The sequence below is a fragment of the Pungitius pungitius genome, chromosome 1, assembly GCF_949316345.1.
Source record: "Pungitius pungitius chromosome 1, fPunPun2.1, whole genome shotgun sequence".
Taxonomy (NCBI): Eukaryota; Metazoa; Chordata; class Actinopteri; order Perciformes; family Gasterosteidae; genus Pungitius; species Pungitius pungitius.
In genome coordinates this window covers 17,126,323-17,140,918 of record NC_084900.1, presented here as the reverse complement: position 1 = coordinate 17,140,918, position 14,596 = coordinate 17,126,323, and the positions used below count along the sequence as shown (strand labels likewise).

At 44.2% G+C, this 14,596-nt stretch overlaps 1 protein-coding gene across 1 annotated transcript in view; it reads right to left on the bottom strand.

Moving 5' to 3' along the window:
- Positions 1-14,596, bottom strand: part of LOC119221947 (nuclear receptor coactivator 3-like) — a 97,618-nt gene that overhangs the window by 34,230 nt on the left and 48,792 nt on the right. The window lies entirely within an intron of this gene.

The following is a 14,596-nucleotide window of genomic DNA, read 5'->3' as shown; positions in this document are numbered from 1 at the left end:
GATTGTTGAATTGTTTGTTAAAATAAATATTGAGTTAAACTCATCATAAAGTCATCTTAAAAATGTCAGCACTCTGTAATAAGATGTGTAAATACTTTAGATATAAAAACATTTAATTTAATATAGACTCACTGTGTATAGTAATGTTGGCTGCAATGCTGAACTGTGTTTCAGACTCACACCAGTACACTCCACTACTCGCTCTAGTGTTGGTGTTGCATGTGGATCCAGTCATTTCTCCCCAGTAAGAACAGGGGGACACGTTGCCATATTCATCAGCCTTCTTCACTCTCCACTTAGTAGAGTTTCCCTCACACCTCAGTGACAGTGACTCTGTGCTGAAGTGCTGCAGTCTGTGAGGACTCACTGTGAGCGACGCTGCTGGATTCACACCTGAAGACACATCATTAGGAGACACACACAGGACAAACAATGTAAACACAAAAAGGACATTTATTCCCTTGTGCAAGAATATAAAAGTCTGAACAAACTCACCTCCAGACCAGACAAACTTCACATCACTATACCGAATGTAAAACACAGGATCTCCTCTTCCAGCTCTGCACACATATCCTGCTGTGTGTGTCTGTCCATGAAGAATGTAGGAACCCTGTTCAGTCCCAGTGGTGCTACCAGGTAGAGGCTCATATGTGTAGTAGTCATAGTAGTGTGACACTTCTGGAAGAGCCTTAGACCAGAAGAACCTCCATCCTGCAGACGGCGGTCCAACACTGCAGGTCAGAGTCACTGAGTCTCCAGGACTCGGCCACGATGGAGACACTGTGAGGACAGGACGAGGGACATCTGTTGGAAAGAGGTTTCACAGAATAAAGACGTGTTATGATGAGTCCCTGGTGGATTACTTTCACTGCTGATGTCCTCCATCTTTTTATCTGTCTTCAACTGTGTTAAACAGGTGTTTGGGGACAATGTATTTAAACATAGTAACTAATCTTACATTTCAAATACTTTGTCCTTAAATCTGCACTTGTAAGAGCTTCCAGAGACATCAGAGAAATGGTGATTTCATGTGTGTTTTGTCTTTGTAGAAGTCAGCATTCTTCTCCTTTCTCTGGTCTCCATGTCTACAGTGAAGAGTCACTGATTCTCCTTCATACAAGGAGGACACAGGAGGTAAAGGATCACATCTTTGTCTGTGGAACACTTAGTTCTTTGCTTTACTAAATCAGTTTAATTGAATTAAAAATAATACAAGATATCAGGGATTTATGTAATAAAAAATCAAAGGTTCACTGAGTAATGAGTACATTTCACCTGAAGGAGGCGTCACACTCTGCTGATGTGTTTGATCCATTTGTGTTATCAACAATTAATCAATAACTAATTCCTAATTTCTCAATTGTGATAAAATGTGGGATGGTTTGTCTTAACTCTGTCCATCTTTCTTTTTTTTCAATTAAAATGATCGATATTATCAGATAATTGATCCTTTTATTCAAAGCTCGGTTATTTAAACAGCATCAGTGTCAACTTCTTCTTACACTAGTTAACATGTATTAATTATCACTACATTTTATTACATTAGCACTTCATCAAACAGGTTTATTAAATCAACATGTCACTGAATGAGTTTTATGCTTCATTAAGTGAAGCCAAATTTCCAAACATCTAGCAGATGGCACAGACGATGGTGGTGTTGTTTGTCTCTACGTCTGAACAGACTTTTGGTGAGATGAACAACAACAAAGCAGCTCACAGATCACAGTGAGTGATGAACACCTCAGATCTGAGAATTATCAAAAAAATTAACAGCAGACTTTGATGCAAAGAAGGATGATTGACTGCACTGTTCCCATTAAAGTGAATGTAAGTATTAACACTGTAAAGCCTTTTTATGTTTATGTTTGATATGTGTGCATCTGGTGCTGGCCCAGCCCGTATGTCACACTTTAAATTCAATGTGGCCCCCGAGCAAAAATGTTGCCCCCACCTTATCTAAAAGAAACAAACTGAGGCAGATAACTGTACAGCTCCACCTGGTTTAAAGTCAATGGTGGATGTCTATGGTCATAAAGAGGAAAGTAAACCACAAAGACATGTTGGATAATACAGAAAAATGATACTGCAACAAACTAGCATTGTTGAATCCATTGTTAAAATAAATATTGAGTTAAACTCAATAAATACTTTTGATACGAAAACCTTTAGATGAATATAAACTCACTGTGTATAGTGATGTTGGCTGCATTGCTGAACTGTGTTTCAGACTCACACCAGTACACTCCACTACTCGCTATAGTATTGGTGTTGCATGTGGATCCAGTCATTTCTCCCCAGTAAGAACAGGGGGACACGTTGCCATATTTATCAGCCTTCATCACTCTCCACTCAGTAGAGTTTCCCTCACAGCTCAGTGACAGTGACTCATTGCTGAAATGCTGTAGTCTGTGAGGACTCACTGTGAGAGACGCTGCTGGATTCACACCTGAAGACACATCATTAGGAGACACACACAGGACAAACAATGTTAACACAAAAAGGACATTTATTCCCTTGTGCAAGAATATAAAAGTCTGAACAAACTCACCTCCAGACCAGACAAACTTCACATAACTATACAGAGTGTAAAACAAAGGATCTCCTCTTCCAGCTCTGCATACATATCCTGCTGTGTGTGTCTGTCCATGGAGAATGTAGGAACCCTGTTCAGTCCCAGTGGTGCTACCAGCGAGAAGCTCATAGGTGTAGTAGTAGGATGACAGTTTTGGAACAGCCTTATACCAGAAGAACCTCCATCCTGCAGACGGAGGTTCAACACTGCAGATCAGAGTCACTGAGTCTCCAGGACTCGGCCATGATGGAGACACTGTGAGGACAGGACGAGGAACATCTGTTGGAAAGAGGTTTTACAGAATAAAGACGTGTTGTGATGGGTCCCTGGTGGATTACTTTCACTGCTGATGTCCTCCATCTTTTTATCTGTCTTCAACTGTGTTAAACGGGTGTTTGGGGACAATGTCTTTGTCTTTGTAGAAGTCAGCATTCTTCTCCTTTCTTTGGTCTCCATGTCTACAGTGAAGAGTCACTGATTTTCCTTCATTCAAGGAGGACGTAGGAGTTAAAGCAGGGGTTCTCAACCTTTTGCAAGCTGGGTCCCCCCAATGCTGGTTCATGGTAATTGGGGCCCCCCTTCCCATACCCACTACACCACCTTGCATAGATAGATAGATAGCCCCCTGGCTATTATTTTTTGGCCCACACATTAGTTATTAGTATTATTATCAGTAGTGTTAGGTAGGCCTATTATCATTACTAGGCTATTGTTATAATTGGCACTAGCACCAGACTTCTAATGTGAGCTTGCAGGCATTATAGCCTACTAATGTGTAATAGTAGGCCTATTATCATTAGTAGGCTATAATAATTGGCTGGTCCCTACCAGAAATCTCTCTATTTTGGTTTGGTTTTGAAATAATTTGAGCTAAGAGCTATAAAAAAATCACTGGCTATGGACGAGATGGGGATAATCTATAAAAAGACTGTTTGTGGGATTAGCCTTTAAAAAGACTGTTTGGGTTTTGAAGTAAATTGATATCGATTGATAACAATTGACTAGCGAGAGATAGCACAAGCGAACTTGGCGAGAGACAAGACGGGAGTGAATGCCGCTTTTTGAGTCACATGCAGTAATTTATTTTTACTGCGAGAGTGAGTGAAGAAACATGAAGAAACACATAAACCAGAGCAGGAACGGCGGTGGCCATGCGCATGGGCGATTCATTTCAAATGTCAGCATAAACGTGCACTAAAATTCAAGTGTCGGCTGAGTTGACCGCAGTCTAGAGCTGCCGAAGTGGGAACCACAAGCCCTAGTATTTCCAAAAAACCCTCAATATGTGTCAAAATAGTATCTGCAAATAACCCATGTTGATCGATTTGAGCCGCTAATGCTAGCATGCTATCTCGGAGCCCACCGATGTCTTCCATTATGTCAACACTCTCACGTCCCTTAGCCAGCCTTTTTTGCACACGGCTCTGCTGTCTGTTCTGAATGTGAGAGATAGCCACGCCCTCTGATTTGCATATAAGAACATGAAAGGAAATACAGCTCCATTATGAAATTCAGCGCCATTATGAAATACAGTGCCATTATGAAATAAAAAAAAGTGTACTTATGAAATAAAAGTACCATGAAATATTTATATATTTATTGCCTCATTTATGCATTTCACGATGTATTTCAAATGCATATTTTATTTATTTATGTATTTATTCATTTATTTAATTTTGAATAAAACGGCATTCCATATATTTCCATTTGCATCAAGGATGTTTCATGCACCGCCCTAGTGGACACAGGGTCAACAGTCACAGTGGTCCGGCCAGAGGTGGTGCCAGTGGGTACGCAGCTGGAGGACACAGCAGTTCAGCTCCGCACAGTAACTGGTGAGCTAGCACCAATGAAAGGGAGAGGGCAGCTGATATCGACTGTGGGGGGACGGAAAATGAGAGATACGGTGTGGGTAGCGGAAGTACAAGATGCCTGTATTTTAGGCTTGAACTTTTTGCAGGAGCAGGGCTGTCAGTTAGACCTGGGGAAAGCCACACTGAGCTTTAGTGATGGGCAGGTGGTACATATGAGACCGCTGGATCCCCAGCGCGCAGCTACACACACAGCCAGACCTCACAGGTGCTGTGTGGAGGAAGGAAAGCAGACAAGGGCAGCCAGGTCGTACCTGTCGGAGCCTTGGTTAGGCCCCGAGCCAGCCACCCGTAGCCTGGACTCGCCTGTCAGGCTGACCCCATCTGCGGTGGAGGGCTGTGAGAGTCTGCATGAGAGCGAATGGCAGCTGCTGATAGAGTTCCGCGACTGTTTTTCATGTGACGAGGAGGAGCTGGGACAGACCTCTCTCGTACAGCACACGATTGACACAGGTGATGCTGCGCCTATACGGCAGCGTCCACGGCAGCGTCCACGGCAGCGTCCACGGCAGCGTCCACGGCAGCGTCCACGTCGCCTCCCCCTAGGCTGACAAGACGCAGCGGAGCAGGCTTTGGAGAAAATGCAGCGAGCCGGCATAATAGAGCCCTCTGAGAGCCCTGGGCATCACCAGTCGTGATGGTGACAAAGAAAGGAGGTGAGGGGTGCTTCTGCGTGGATTATAGGAGGCTTAATGACGTCACCAAGAAGGACTCCTACCTCTTTCCGCGCGTGGATGAATGTCTGGACCTAGTAGCTGGCTCTTCCTGGTTCCCGTCCTTGGACTTGAGGAGCGGATATTGGCAGGTCCCCCTGGCCGAAGAGGCCCGGCCCAAGACCGCATTCTGCACAGGAAAGAGGCTGTGGTAATTTAAGGTGCTTTGTTTTGGACTGTGTAATGCGCCTGCCACATTCGAAAGCTTAATGGAGAGGGTGTTAGCTGGGGTTCCACCAGAGATGGGGACTCGAGTTGGAGACTCGGACTCGAGTGCGACTCGAGTCGCACACACGGTGACTTCCGACTCGACTTCAGACTCGTCCTCGAAAGACTTCAGACTCGACTCGGACTCGAGCTTTGGGACTGGTGAACAATGTTTAATTTTAGGAAAAATCTGATGAGCTCGCTATATCGCTCCCTCCGTTACCTGCCTACGTAACACGTACATTGACACATATTGCTGGCTGCGCACGCGCGGCCACACACGAGAAAGATGTCGAATGCCGCTGCTGGGTGGCGCTGACGGGAAGGCGGTGGTGCCGCTGGTGCCGCTGGCGGTCCGACCGACGGTTCGCTGACGTCGGGACGTATGCGTTCCAGCGGCGGACCGTTTACTCTGCGATCTCCTTTAACTGTCTCTGTTCTGCTCACTGAAGCAAAACAATACGTTGACAAAAAATATCAGAGCCAAGAGCAGCGAGTGTAGTCAACTACTGCTGCTAACACATCCCGTCAGACCAGGATTATTTATTTATATCCGTTCATGAACTTTTCTCCTCGTTACCCTGGTAACCGCTGTCATTACAGACGGTTGCGTCGATTCTTACTGTTAAAATCTACGTACTTCCGGTTTAGCGGCTACGCTTCGTATTTTCATTTTATGGGAAAATTTGATGGGGACTCGAGTTGGAGACTCGGACTCGAGTGCGACTCGAGTCGAACACACGGTGACTTCAGACTCGACTTCAGACTCGTCCTCGAAAGACTTCAGACTCGACTCGGACTCGAGCTTTGGGACTCGTGAGCATCTCTGGGTTCCACACACGGAGTGCCTGGTGTATTTAGACGACATTCTGGCCCATGGTAGCTCATTTGATTCGGCTATGGCAGGACTGCGCAGAGTTATGGAAAGGATCAAGGGGGCTGGACTGAAGTTACAACCGGACAAATGCAGGTTGCTGTGCAGGGAGCTGACCTTCCTGGGGCACCGAACAGGCAGCGAAGGTATCGGCACAGTGGAGGAAAAGGTGCGTGCCATACGTGAGTGGCCCACCCCGACAGACCAGAGGGGACTAAACATTTTTTTAGGTTTACCTTCCTATTACAGGAAATTCGTGCGGGGATTTTCAGGCATTGCTGCCCCCCTGTACAGGCTACTGCAGAAGGACCAGCCCTATGTGTGGGCAGAGGACTGTAAAATCGCATTCAACCACCAAGAGGCTCTGTCAAGCGCACCCATCCTGGCAGCCCCTGATCCCGAAGTGCCTTTTGTTCTGGACACAGATGCTAGCGGCGATGGAGTCCTATCACAGGCATGGCTGGAAAGAGAGAGGATTGTGGCCTACTACAGCAAAGCCCTGAATAAAGCTGAGCGGCGGTATTGCGTCACACGTAGGGAGTTGCTTGCTGTCGTCTTTGCCACACTGCATTTTAGGTCATTTGGCCGCCCCTTCACGATACGCACTGATCATGCCTCACTGCAGTGGCTGATGACATTCCGAGAGCCTGAGGGACAGCTGGCTCGTTGGCTGGAGGAGCTGCAAGGCTACAAGTTCAGCGTGATTCACCGTGCTGGAGAACGGCATGGCAACGCTGACACACGGTCCCGTCGACCCTGCAGTGAAGACGGCTGCCGGTATTGTGACCGCAGAGAGGCCAGAGAACAGCAGCTGGTTCTGGGACCAAACAAGCGGGATAGAGAGGAGTGTGAAGAGACTGTCATGGCTTGTAGAGAGCTGCTGGTGGTGGACAATGCTACCTGAGCCGCTGAACAGCAACAAGACCTGGACGTGCAGCCAGTGATGCTGTGGGTGGAGGTGCGGCAGCGGCTGCCCTGGGAGGAGGTGGCCGCTCTCTCCCCATGGACAAAATAATCAGTAGACTGGGGGTGCCAGAGTCAATCCATAGCGATCAGCGGAGAAATTTCTAATCTAAAATTTTTGCCACGATGTGTACACGTCTGGGCATCACAAAGACCCGTACAACACCACTCCACCCCAAGAGTGATGGATTAGTGGAAAGATTTAACCGGACTCTGGGCGAACAGCTATCTATCCTGACTGCCGACCATCAGCGCGATTGGGATATGCACTTGCCCCTGGTTCTGATAGCGTGTCGCACTGCAGTCCATGACTCCACTTCATGTACACCGTCCCTTCTCATGTTGGGCAGAGAGTTGAGAACACCAGCGGAGTTGACCTATGGACGAACCCCGGATGCGCCGCAGGTCCCTGCGGGCCCAGGCTACACCAGGCGACTGCAGGACCGCTTAGACTCTGCACATGCATATGCCTGCAGGCAAATGCGTAGTGCGGGTGTGCGAAAAAAGAGAAATTATGACGTCCAGGCCAAGGGCTGACACTTTGCGGCTGGGGAGCTGGTGTGGACCTACACTCCTAAACAGAAGAAAGGCAGGTCCCCTCAGCTGGATAGCCATTGGGTGGGACCGTGTCCGGTCCTGGAGCGGCTGGAAGAAGTCGTCTACCGGGTGCAGATGCCTGGTAGGGGGCGCCGGGTGGCGTTCCACCGGGACAGGCTGGCACCTTACCAGGGCATTGCCTCCCCTCAGACAGCTGGTGGAGAGGAGGAAACGCCTTGGATGCCTGTCGTGGCATCACCTAACCGGGAAGTCGTCGCAGGTAGCCCGGGGGACACCGCAAGTGCACGCAGTTTGCCACCTGCGGCTTTGGAGCCACCTGACCTGGGACACACAGGGAGGCAACGGGAAAACCGAGGAGAAAGCGGAGGACGCCACTGAGACTTTGTCGTAGAGGACGAGGACTTAAGAAGTGTAGATTTTGGGGAACACAGGAAGTGGGAATTACGAGGAGTTGAGTTCTTACTGGTGTGTAAAAAAACAGGGTGTTTTTGGATGCCATGGCTGTGGCCGACAACAGCGAAAATAATTTAAGTAATCATAAACTGGCTCTTTATTGGTGGAGAACGTTACATTCGGTTAACTAGTCTTTTCAGAGTTAAACCAAACCTGCCAACACATTGCGTTTCGAGAAATAACTAACCGGGAGGTGTAGGACAGGCAGGTAAAACAACCTCGCTGAGCAGGCTGTCTCTGTCTATATTTCTGTCAACCACAAACGCATTTCAACATTGGGGGAATTTCCGTGAATTTTTTCTGAATCCTGTAGCCAACTCGCGCCCCCCCCCCCCCCCCCCCCCGGGAAAAGTGTCCGCGCCCCCCCAGGACACTGATTGTCCTTCATACAAGGAGGACCCAGGAGTTAAAGGATCACATCTTTGTCTGTAGAACAGTTCTTTGCTTTACTAAATCACTTTAATTAAATGAACAATGATACACGATATCAGGGATTTATGTTTCCTACATAATTATAATTTAACATAAAGTTGCAGACAGAAGAAGACGTCAGTCAGTCTCCCTGTAATAAATAATAAAAGGTTTACTGAGTAATGAGTACATTTCACCTGAAGGAGGCACCATACTCTGCTGATGTGTTTGATCCATTTGTGTTATCAATGATTAATCAATAACTAATTTCTAAGTTCTCAATTAGGAAAGCATATGGGATGGTTTGTCCTAACTCTGTCCATCTTTCTTTGTTTTATTTGAAATGATCAATATTATCTGATAATTGATCCTTTTAAACAAAGCTCAGCTAATTAAACAGTATCAGTGTCAACTCCCTCTTACACAAGTTAACATGTATTAATTATCACTACATTATATTACATTAGCACTTCATCAAATAGGTTTATTAAATCAACATGTCTCATTAATATGAAAGTGCTTTAATGAACTCGTCGTGATGGTAAAACTTTGATCACTTACTTGATACAGTTAGAGAGACTTTATTACTTTCTCTTGTAACATCAGGACGGATCTTGTGATGAGCAACACACTGATATTCACCACTATCTCCTCTAGTTAGAGATGATGATTTATATCTATTTACTGTTTTGTTGGGGGTAAAGAAATGATCATTCCTACTGAATGAGTAATTCCAGTCAGTGTCGTTTCCTTCCCTTGAGTCACACATGAAGGTAACTTCCTCTCCAGTAAATAAAGGGGACCAGTTTGGCTCAATATGCAGCAAAGCATTTAGAAACAAACACAACATGCAAAGAATGAATCTGGTCTTCTTTCTTGTATTCATCATAAATTAACTTAAGAGAACAGAAATATTAAATGTAAACTAGTGATAGAAGGTGTTGAATCGTCTTGAGTGAATGTTTTAAAATAAAGAAAGTTGTATAAAAACCTTGAGCGTGTCCACAGTAGAGTAGAATATTCAGCACTAAAATAAAGTGAGAAACATCATCAAGCATCATCAAACTGACAGAAACTATTAACTTCTGGCCTTTAAAAAGTTGTATCTATGAAAACTGATGATTTAAAGAGAGGAAGTACTCACAGAAAAGCCCCAACACAGCAAACAAAGTGTGTCCCATCCTCACGTCCACTCTGACACTCTGACTCTCTGCTTGTGAGAAACACTTCTGCTTCGAGTCAAGAGACAGTTTGAAAGATGTGAAACATCCGGTGAAATGTGGAAATGCAGAAGCAACAGATGAATATCAGATGTGAGGTTTCCTCTGACTTCTGCTTTTGTTCATGATCCATTCTTTATACTACAGAAGAACATTTTATTTAAAATATATCCAGTGACCCAGAGAAAGGTATTCTAGCATTTCAGAATGACCCTGTGAGATAAAGAGAAGTGAATCACAGAAACTCGCTGAAACAGACCAAAATAAATTCACTAACTTTTAATTAGACTTAAATTTAAGTCTAAGTGATTTTTTTCAACCATAAGGTTCATTTTTGTGCATCAAAGTCACATTTAGAGAAGGTATTGATTGGCAGCAAAACCTTTAAAACACATCAAAAGAGGAAACAGTTAAGACTCCTTCACAGCCACCTCTGAAATGGAAAATTTCCACCAACTCTTCCTTATCTGCAACAGCGTGTTGGGAGAAATTAGAGAAAAAGATCAGTTTTAATACATATCTACAGGGTATATATATATATATATTTGTAACATTTAGTGTAGGATGATGTAACTACTTAATAAATTCCAGTGCAATATGATATGAACACATGAGCCTCCTTCTTATGAGTTTGTATGAATGACCTGTAACAAAAATTCTTATTCATGATTGTTCTGGTAGTCATAACATTAATATATTTCATCACCAGTGACTTTAATGCAGCCTTTTGGATTTTAGGCTCAAACTCCAACAAACACTTCACAGCTCAATGTTTCCACAAAAGAATCGGTTCTTGTGACACTGATTTAAAAAATAAAAATGCTAAATAAAAGAAATCTAACAAAATAGGGTGAAATTAAAAATAAACCGTTTGATACATTGTGCTTTAGAGAAAACTCTGCAGACAGAGTCTGAGGTGAAGAACCACAAGGCTCCTCAAAATAACCTTTATTGTTCCCTTTCACAGACAAAAGACGTGGTGCTGTTGGTTGTGTGGTGTCACATGACCACATTAACACCGGGGCTCATCCGCTTCTACAGAAATGTGATACTCTGTGATGTACGATATCATGTTTAAAGAAGTAGACATTTATTGAAGTCATCAATTCATTTAGATCTTATGCAGTGGACCCGTGCATGAGTGAAGTGCATGAAGCCCTGAGCAGATGGTTGTGGAGCTTGCTGCCAGGAATTGAAAAAAGGCTTTTTAAAAGTTGAACCAGTCAGGGGAGGCCGCGTCCTGGACTAAAGGAGGACTCGTAGGGGCCAATTAGGGCGCTCTGACGCACCCTTGTGGTCCTCTGAGGACATTTCAGACTCAGCTGCTCAGGCAAACAGGGTCAGAACACGCAGATCAATGTGTGTGTGTTTGTGTATTATTGGATGTTTGTAAGAAGTATCTGTTATACCACAACAAAGCTCAAGCACAACTGTACATACAGGTAAAAGCTACTGCATGCCATGTGCATTCATTTTCACCTATATTGCACCTTGTGTGGCCAGAGAGAGTCAGCGTTAATCCAAAATCCATTTCAGATAATTCCAAAGAAAGGAACTAACCACATCTTGTTTGACTCGCAGAAAATGAATTAGATGCAGTAGTAGTGTTGGTAATCACATGTGGACCTGCAACACAGCACAAATGTCAGGTAGAGGTGCTGGTGCAGACTGAAGGGAGGACTCAAATGCTTCTCGAACAGGTGCTCTTTATTCAAAAACCAAACGCAGACGGACCGTGCACCAACGACAGGTAGACGTAGACAATGACGCGACAAGGGCCAACAGGCACACGGGGCTTAAATACACAAGGGAGGTGCAGGTGATTGGACACAGGTGGAAACACTCAGGCAATCACAGGACAAGGCAGGAAGTGAAGTTACCCAGGGACACACAGACATGAAACTGCAAAATAAAACAGGAAGGAGAACCAAACCGTGACAACAAAGCAGCCAGGTGTCCTTTTTGTTTTAAAACTCTATCCTTTAGAATCTGTGAATTTTCATTAATCTTTTATTTAGAATCTATTGTCTTTCTGTATGAATTCTCTGCCTCGATGAAAGTGACCATAACATTGCCACCAACGAAGTCTTACTTTGGCAACTGTAAAGATCCTTATGAAACTGCACTGCCCTCTAAAGGTGAATGAAATTCATCACAGTCACAATAAAGCCATGAAAACACAACACATTTGTTTTTACGCACAAAGAAATCTCTTGTTTTATTTCCACTTCTCCCTCAAATCCCATGATTCTCTCTCAGAAATCCCCCCCACTCCCCATAAAACCTGGAACTGCAGTGATTAGCTGATCAATCAAATCGCTGAACTACACAAAATGAATCAGCCACACAAACAAAAACATTTTGATCTTATTTGTCTTTCAGGAAGAAACATTTATATGTATATGAGGATTTTCTCTGTTTTTATTTTGATTATAAACTAACATCTACGATCTGAAGATCTGAAGAAGCCCCCTTTTTTAAAGAGACCCTTCCATCACTTCCAGACATTTCACAGATTATTATCATTCTATAGATTGACTGATCAAGAAAACAACCTGAAGATTAATCATGAATGAAAATAATTGTCACCGGCAGGCCTGAAACACACAGTCCAGAGATTAGAGTCACGCCTCTCAGTCCTGTGGGTCATGTCTGTAGGTTCATTGCGGTGGCCTCATGACCTTTGACATGCAGAGACATGACGTGAACACCATCAATAGGAAAAGACCACTCACTGCGCTACAGATCCTTCAATGATAACAAACCGCTCTCAGCTCCAAGGACAGATAAGAGTGGAATGAAAAGTTTAGCCCATGCTGCATGACAGGTGGCTCTATCAATCCGAAGAATGACGGAGAATTCAAGAGTGTCATCCATTTGGAGAGGAAGTGGAGCGTAGCTGTGCAGAAGATGAAAGGAAAACAAGTGGCGCAGAGGGCCCTTTGACGCCGTCGGTTTACAGCGTAAAACTCTGGACGTAGACACGATTTGCTCCTGCTGCCTGCAGAGGGAGACATGGTACGATGTCCTTCTGTGCTTTGTCCAAATTGACATCTTCACGTGCACAATAACAGCGAAAGATAATAACGTGCAAGCTCATGCGGCTGGTTCTGGCACACATGAAGGTTTCCCTCCCACCCGAGCCTGGACCCAGTTGGACCAGTTTGCCTACCACAGAAATAGTAGCATAGACGATGCAGTCTCCACAGCTACTCACTAAACTTGGAGACCTGGGCACCAACTCCTCCCTCTGTAACTGGATTATGGACTTCCTGACCAACACACCACAGTATGTGGTGCCACAGCGAGGTGGCACCAAAGAGGTTTTTAAGAGTTTAAAGCACTCCAGCGGCGGGCCCCAATCGAGCATCAGTAACCGCCTAAGCAGTGCACTGGTTTCAGACACTTTATCTTTAACTGTGTATAACTGCTCGTTCTTACATTTAATAACTTTAATTCATGTTGTTTACTTGTTATCCTCTCTAACTGTCCCTGTAATCATGGCCTCCGCATTGCAAATTTTGGGCTCATCATTTTCAACAGGAGACTGGCTTATCTGCTTCTCAGAAGCTACAAAGAAAAATCAACATAAACTTTGAGTTTTGTTTTAAATATTTGCATGTTTCCCCTACGTCAGCCGTAATGTACGGTGGCCCTGAAGTGCAAAGCAACATTACAAAGAATGAAACACTTTTACAAAGCTCGAGACAAATTAACATTTTATAAAACACATTTACATTTTATTAAACAAATATTTACATTTTAGAAAACAAACTAACAAGACGCTAAACACTTTTACCAATCCCGAAACAAATTTACAAATTTGAGTACATAGACCTACAAAGGCTGTATGAACAAACAGCTGTACCAATGTCTCCACAGCTGGGACTGGTAGCGTGAAGTGCTAAACTTTATATTTCTTTGTTTCTTAGTACACCTTTGAAAGTGTTAACTCCCTGTGGTGGCGGGGTGTGATTAGCTCAGCTGCAGAGGGGGGGAGCTCGGGGGAAGGGTTCAGGGAACAGTGCCGGCCGGTAACAAGCGCAGCTGAAGAGCATCAGACTGATTGTCTCCCCTGTGTTTTAAAAACAGTGAGCTGGACTGGAAGCGAGAGAGAAATGAGAGTGAGGGAATACGAAATGGAAGCCATAAATTTCACCATGGCCAACCCAGTCATAGAATTCCACCATGGCTCTTCCCAGAAGTAAAGGTTGATATAAATATATTGGAAAAGAAAAGGTAATGGAGAATGGAGGAAATAGGAGTCAAAACAAGCATCTACTTAAGAAACAGTTACTATAATTTAAAGATTTACACAGACAGATCTAAGAATAAACAGGAAAATGTGGGAGTTGGAATATATATACCAGAATTTAAAATCCATATCTCCAAAAGACTATCTGACCGGTTATCAGTGTACACAGCAGAAATAGTAGCAGTCATTATTGCACTACAGTGGGTAGAAGAGGTCCGACCTGATAGGGTGGTACTGTGCACAGACTCTTTGGCCGTAATCAAAAGTATGCTGTCATTAACATCAATAAGAGAAGATCTACTAATAGAACTTTTTAACAGCTTATTTAGATTGCATCAGGGTGGCATTGAGATTCAGTTTTGTTGGGTAGCAGCACATGAGGGGGTTAAAGGGAACGAGATGGCCGATAGACTGGCCAAAGAGGCACTGCTTAAAGCAATTATAATTACAATCCCACTAGGAAAAGGCGAAGGTAAAGCAGTGGTTAAAAGGAAAGGTC